This window comes from Sminthopsis crassicaudata, chromosome 1 (genome assembly GCF_048593235.1).
Source record: "Sminthopsis crassicaudata isolate SCR6 chromosome 1, ASM4859323v1, whole genome shotgun sequence".
NCBI classification, from domain to species: Eukaryota; Metazoa; Chordata; class Mammalia; order Dasyuromorphia; family Dasyuridae; genus Sminthopsis; species Sminthopsis crassicaudata.
The window spans coordinates 699,347,359-699,354,939 of record NC_133617.1 but is presented as its reverse complement, the minus strand read 5'-3'; the positions used below and the strand labels follow the sequence as shown (position 1 = coordinate 699,354,939).

The 7,581-nt window shown below is 37.7% G+C and overlaps 1 protein-coding gene and 1 pseudogene across 1 annotated transcript in view; one reads left to right on the top strand and one right to left on the bottom strand.

Annotated features, from left to right (window-relative positions):
- The first annotated feature begins 369 nt into the window (after positions 1-369).
- The window catches only part of ALDH1L1 (aldehyde dehydrogenase 1 family member L1), a 70,864-nt gene continuing 63,652 nt past the window's right edge, over positions 370-7,581 (top strand). The window contains exon 1 of the mRNA XM_074283805.1: positions 370-535. The gene's annotated coding sequence lies outside the window, so the exon portion shown is untranslated. The remainder of the gene's footprint in view (positions 536-7,581) is intronic.
- Positions 7,458-7,581, bottom strand: part of LOC141551330 (caspase-3-like) — a 1,336-nt pseudogene continuing 1,212 nt past the window's right edge.

Here is a 7,581-nt window from a genome sequence, read left to right as displayed (position 1 = left end):
TTCAAGATTTCCATTTTACAAGGGAGTCCCAGAGCGGGTGATAATTTGTCCAATATCCCTTCGGCGAGTGAATCCAGGGCTTGCAGCTGAGTGTCTGGGCTGAAACTCAAATCCTAGAATTCTGGCTCCAAGATCGGGACTTTCCCCCCCCCCCCCCCCCCCCCCCGTATTCTTCCTTTCCTCTGCTCCTGGATCCCTAAGTCTATTCTCTTGAGGGAAAGGAGGAAAAGAAGACAAGAAAAGGCGAGAAAGTTCCCCCCGGAGCTCTACGGCGTCCTTCTGGTAAGGTTAAGCTTTAACCACCTATAAAAGGAGCCTGGAACTGGGGCTCGCATTGCAGCGTTTATAAATAGACTCCACCCTCCAGCCACCCACCTCTCCTCTGCCAGTCCCTCGCCTGCTGGGGCTGCGGGGAAAAGGCACTTCGGGCTGTCTGGAGGGAGGCCCCCGCTGTGCCAGTGCTGGTGCTCTCCGCCCCGCCTCGGACCCCTAAGCCCGGCGGCCCCCGCGAGAGACGTCCCCTATCGCCCTCCAGGTGAGTCCCGAGGCGGCCCGGGCCCCAGATCTAGGATCCCCTCCGGGGCTGTTCTCCGCCGCCTGGGAGAAGCGAAGCGGGGGAGTGGAGGAGGAGGAGGTGGGTGGGGAAGGAGCGCTGTTTTCTCCTGGTTCCCAAATCCCCAACTCTCTCTCTTCCCCCTTTCCCCCGGGCCAATCCAAAGAAACAAGTGCTCGACTTTCTCGTAATGGAAATAGAAAGAACCAAAGTTCAAGGCCCTCCCTGAACCTCGGTTTGACTTGGGAATGACTACTAAATTATGTTTCTATCTGTCTGCTCATTTTGAGATTCAATTTAGTTGCCTCCTCCTCCCTGAAGCTCTCCCTCATCCCACTCACTTTGGCCCCCGCCCCCAACCCCCTTCTCCTAAATTCCCAGGGCACTTTCTCAACCTCACTCCCATGCCCCTGGGCAGGGATTTGCAGTAAGTCTGTGAAGATGCCAGCGGCACCCAAAACCTGTGAAGCCTGACAAAAACTTTTTCTTCTTTTCATTCCTGAGAGGATGAGGATGTGGGCTCATTTATCATACAGGCATTTCTATTTTATTTGTTCTGGACCCGAGAAGCCATTCAGATAGAGAGGTGGTTTTTAAACTATGCTTCAAAGACCTTTAGGATCCCAGAAACCCTTTCAGGAGATCTATGAAGTCAAAACTAAATGCTAAAATGCTTTAATTTTATCAATAGATATAACACATCTAAACAAAACCTCAATAAATTTCAAGCATACAAAAGGATTCTGATGTAAAAAAAAAAAATGGACACTCTGGTAGGTAAGCACTTTGGATAGAATGCCAGCACTGGACTCAGAAGAGTCTGAGTTCAAATTCTGCCTCAGACATTTACTAGCGGTATGACCCTAGACAAGTCACTTAACTCTCCCTGAGTTTCTTAATCTGTAAAATGAGCTGGAGAAGGAAATGGAAAATCATGCCAGTATCTTTGCTAAAGAAAATCCCAAATGGAGTCATGAAGAGTCAGACATGACTGAGCAACCCAAGAGAATTCCTGATGATCAAAATCCTGTCAATTCTAATCTGCAACCTCAAGTTTTAGTTGCCTGGGGTATGGAAAGGTTAAATGAGTGACCCCAAAATCATTCAATCAATCTGGGTCAAAGGATCTGATTGGCTTTATCCATACACTTGTCTACCTACCAATATTGCGGATTGAGATTTACACAAAGTTCTTTCCTCACAGCAGCTCTGTCAGACAAGCAGACTAAATGTTTTAATCCCCATTTTATATTTTATAGATGAGGAAATGGATTGAGAGAGTGTAAGTGATTTGCCTCCCTCTGCAGATAGGATTTGAATTTACTTTTATGGTCTTTCCAAATGCCCATTGTCCTGAAACTGGAAAAGACCTGAGAAAGCATCCAGCATCCTCATTTTAAGCCCAGAAGGCTTAAGTGTTGTGTCCAAAACCATAATGGGTAATAAGTCTCGGAGCCAGAATTTAGTTTTGGGGGCAGATACAATACAGGAGTAAAAGTCTTGAACCCAAGACTCCAAGACGCACATTCTCCAATAGATCTACCTTCCTATTCAGACACTTTTGCTATCTTCTAGTCCAGATCTTTGCTTTGAAAGATAAGCAATGTGGAGCTCATAGACACTTGTCAAGTCACTCAGCAAACTATTGTCATACCAGCAGCCAAATCTCCTGCTTCTCAGGTTGGTGCTGTTTTCATGGATTCACAAACTTCTGGAAGGCTCATTCCGACAAGTGCTCAGAATAAGTCATCTTTCAACTGTTGCTTTGGAGGAAAACAAAACCAAGCTCTGTGTTTTCCTAACTCTGCTCAGTTCTCCCTGGAAGAGAGCCACCACCCGAGCATTGTTTAGGGAAATCCCTTTAATCCTGATTGGCCAGCTGCCTGGGAGATCTTGGACTAGGGTCTTTTCTGATTGGAAGAAAGGAATAGTACCACCGCAGGGGAAGGTCTACAGGAGGGCTCCTTAACTTTTTTGTGTTACAGACTCCTTTGGCAATCAGAGGAATATTATGGATTCTTTCTCAGAATATTTTTTTTAAAGCATAAAATAAAATACAAAGTGCTCCAAAAGTCTTAGTGCACTCTATCTGTAAAATTACAAAGGATACCTTAGCATGTAATTGGGGGAAGGGGGGAAGTAAAATATATTAATTTTTTTTAAAATAAAAAACAAAGGAAACCTATATTAAAACTATAAAACTATACATTATGAAACTATAAAAATAATATTGAATTAGTCATCAAAAATGTTTTCTTAAAAAAAAAAAAATCACCTAAAAAAAATCTACAAGTTCATAGATCCTAAGGTAAGAATTCTTGAGTGAGTTTCTAGTTTCCCTGGACAGAATCAAGGAAGACCCTGAAGGGAAAAGGAGTGAAAAAACTTAGATTCCAAGGCCTTACCTGCAATCAATAGGTAATAATATCATTGTATCTTACATGATTTCATTTGATCTTCCTGATAAAGGATATTATACAGTTATTATTCCTGTTTTTACAGAAGGAGCAGCTGAAGCTCAAGAGATAAGACTGCCCAAAGTCCCATATCAGCCAGACTCATTTCACTCTAAATTCAATATTATTCATTTTTCAGCATCAGAACTGCCTGTTTAGTTCGCAAGTTTTTCAACCTTAAGCTAGATAGCTTAGTGTACAGAGTGCAGAGCCTAGAGTCAGAAAAACTCATCTTCCCAAGTTCAAATTCCACTTTAGACACTTACTAGCTGTGTGACCCTGGGCAAGCCACTTAATCTTGTTTGCTTCAGTTTCCTCATTTGTAAAAAGAGCTGGAGAAGGAAATGGCAACCCCCTTCAGTTTCTTTGCCAAGAAAACTCCAAAAAGGATCAAAAGAGAGTTAGGCTCTACTGAAAAGCTTTTTCTAGTTCAAAAATCCTGATACCCATTTTATGATGAAGAAACAGAGACTCACAGAGGTTATAAAAGACATGATAGAATCTTGGAATAAGAGGCCTAGGTATCATTTAATTCAATGGTATCAATCGAAAAGAGAAATGGAGACTACTAAATCATATGTAACAATCCTGACAGATCACTTTTTGACTTAGAAACCCCCATTGTCAATGTTCTATTATATTGTTATTTATTGTATTAAAATTTTACCACTTATATTTTAATATTCTGACTCAGGCCACACTATAGCACTCTACAGACTCTTATCAAGTCCAGGAATTTTTGGTCTTTCTTTGTGTTGTGGTCCCCCTTGACAGTCTGGGAAAGGATTGAACTCTGTCTCAAAATAGTATTTTTGAATGCCCAAAATAAAATTAATAGAATGATAAAACAAACAAACAAAAAAATCAAAGTGAAGGTGTACTTTTTCCCATCCAAGTTGAATTTTACAGATTTCCCCCTTGAAATCCATCCATGATTGGGGAATCCTTGATCTAGTTTATGTTTTCGAGGTGAGGATATGAGCTCTACAGAATGAAAATATTTGACCAAGACCACATATCAACCCAGTTGTCAGTGACTCCTGATTCCTCCCAGGCTATTTGAACCAGGACAGGGAAATAGGTTTCTTGACTAGGCTGGCACAGAAACTAGTTTGAGGAAGGAAGAATGATATGAGGTCCTTACAAGGGCCTCTCTGGAAGGAGGAAGGAAGCACAGACCTTTGCTCTGGCACACCCTTTGAACATTCTGAGGTCAGAGTTGCTCAGGTTAGGACAGTGTATCACTTGAAAAAACAATCTGTGTCAAATAAAAGGAGCTTCAAGAGAAAAATGAAGTCAAATATTAAACTCCCCTACAATGATACAAGTATCCTTAGAAGTGGGGACAGGCTAACATTTATAAATAAAGGTGTATAATTTGCCAACTGTTTTCCTCACAACAAGCCTATGGGGTGAGCAGAGCCCATCTAACAGGTGGGAAAACTGAGACTCTTAAGGTAAAATGCCTTGCTCATGGTCATGAAGCTACTGACAAGATCAATATTCAAGCCTACTAGATCACACTGCCATGATCCAGATACCAACAATCAATTGAAATCAACTACCAAGATGACCCACAAATCCAACCTTCATCTTCTTCATCATCCTGACATTTTTTTTCCATTTTTGGTCATCTTTGCCAATTTGATAAGAATAAACTGATAGTTCAGCGTTTTTAGATTTTTGTATTTTCTCATTCATTAGTTACTTAAATATTTTTCAAATAATTGTCAATAGCTTATTTGCTTTCTTCTTTTGAGAAATATTTGTAATTATCCTTTGACTCCTATTTGTTAGTAAAAATGACTTGTAATCTTACAGTTTGAGATGTGATTTTTTATCAGGGATGCTTAATACACAGATTTCTTCATCTGTGTCTTTTTATTTTAGCTGCACTGATTTTGTTTATGCATGAGTTAAAATTTTACATCTATTATATAATGATATAATATGAAATATCTATTATAGCTTTTATAATTTCTTCTATTCTATATATGTTTACAAAGCCTTCTCTTATTCAGAGCTATGAAAGCTATAATCTTCCATTTGCCTTTTTTTTTATATATACTGTGATTTTTAATGTTTAGATGATTCCAAATATCATTTGGAATTTATTTTGATGTATGGTGTTAATGCTTGTATGAATCTATTTTATATTTTATTTTTAAAAAGTATTTTTAGAAATGAAGAGCTTGGGGCAGCTAGACACTAGCCCTGAAGTCAGGAGGACCTGAGTTCAAATTTGATCTCAGACATTTAGCTGTGTGACCCTGTGCAAGTCACTTAACCCCAATTGCCTGGGGGGGGGGGAGGAGAAGATGTGCTTTAAAGTAACAAGTATTTATTATACAAGTAATCACACAAAAATCCTCAAGTACCATTACAGTTACATGCTGCATTTAAATTACATAAATTAGAAGCATCATACATGAGTGAAAGGTGAATGAATATCTGTACTGCTAAATTTGAGGGGTTTAGCCTCAAGTAAAATGAAAATCACTAAAAATTCAATGAGGAATTAAGTGATACCTGTCTTAACTAGCAATCAAGAGATAGGGATTTTAATTCCAGTTCTGTGCTTAATCAATGGTGTGACTTTGTACTAGTCTGGAAAAGGGGAAGAATTTACTAAGCATATACAGTGTAAAGAACACAACATTCTGGGAGCAGAAGGATTCATTTTGTGGCTGCTACCTGTGTGATCTTAAGTAAGTCACTTTCAGCTTCAGTTTTCTCCTCTGCCAAAAATAAATAATAATTTAACATATGCAATTTTTTTTTCAACAAAAGATACCAATATTTTGCCATGTCCTCAACCACCTTTGAAAAACTTTGACGTTGTGGCAGTGTGAGTTCAATATTTGGACTTGGATGGAGACTGCTCATTGTTTTCTTGAAAAAATTGGGACCAACACTTTTTTCTTCAGGTTTTGTTTGGTCTAAAGCTTTAGTCTGTGTTCCTGCTTCATTTGGTTTCCACTTAAGAATCACATTTTTCTGTCTACTATGTGCCAAGATGATCAGATTTCGAGTTGTTGGTTTTTTTTTCCATTCATAGATAGAGATAAATAATGGATATATGTAGATATATATATGTGTATTGTGTTATGTGTGTATGTATATATGTATATGTGTGAATATGCATAGAGATATATACAAGTGTGTATATATGTGTCATGTATGTATATATACATATATATTTCTATGTGTATACATACGTATGAGTGTGTGTATGTGTATGTGTGTAGCTTTCAATATTTTGGCATCTCTTCAATTCAAATAGTTTTTCCCATAACATCTACTTAAATGCCATTCTGCTGACATATAAGGGAGCTCACCTGATCTATTTGGGATAAGCAGTTTATTTATGCTAATGAATAAACTGCTTTCTAACCTCTTGGCTTTGCAATCCTGCTTTCCTTTTATTATTAAGAATGACACATAAGTGACCTTGAGTTTTGACTCACATTTTCTCCCAAATAGAATTCTGGTTTCTAAATTAAATATTCAAAATTATTTTTATTTGATAGATAAACAGTCCTAGCTTTATGTTCCATTTATGTTCAGGATGTAAAAAAGGAATGTTAAGAAAATATCATCTTTGGGTCTTCTTTATTTCCAAATACAAGTTTTGTGAGGGAAAGCCTGCCATGGCTAGCATTATCCTTCCTGTCATTATTATTATTATTATTATTATTATTATTATTATTATTATTATTATTATTATTATTATTCCTTTAGTTTGACCAACAATTGGATGCATAGTTTTATAAACTCAGTCAAAAAATTGGAATCTGGATGAGTGATTCCATGTCTGTTGAATTATCAGTATGGAAGGTCATTCCACTTCCACTGATCTGAAAGGAAACATTCATTACCTAAACAATGATTTGTCAGATGACTTGGCCATAGATACATGACTAGTGTGTGTCACACTCAAACCAAGTCTTTTCAACTCCCCAGCCATCCTTGTATTTGTCATACCCTGCTGCCTGTTATTGTGAAGTAAAAACATATTCTAAATGCATATACTTTTCTATAACACTTGCAAAATCCATGGTGTTGTATCAAAGAAAAGTGCTGTATCCGATTAAATCTCTAACTATTCTTAGAGTTTTTAAATTATGATAGTTTTGTCTTATAACAAATGCCATTATCCACTTTTTCTTTACACACTCAGCATATTAACATCTAATTAGCTTCCACTTCAACTACCTGAATTTGACATAGGTGTGTACTGACTCTATTAAATGTGAAAAATGGAGATTTCACCCCCTTTCCTTCCCTTCTTCTCCAGGGAATTATAAGAGGCTCAAAGTGTTAGATTTACATTAGCATGGAAATTTAGTCCATAAACCTATCCTTCAAATTACTGGTTTTGTATACAAATTAAAATACATGGATTTTCTTAGTAGAAAAAAAAAAAAAATATATATATATATATATAGTTCCTTAACAAGAATAGATACAATTTATGCCTCCTGCTTCTTTGCATGAAAAACAACATCTAAGGAGTAAGATTCCAATTCTGTGGCAACCTTCCAAATGACTTGCGGAAGGATTTGCATGAAT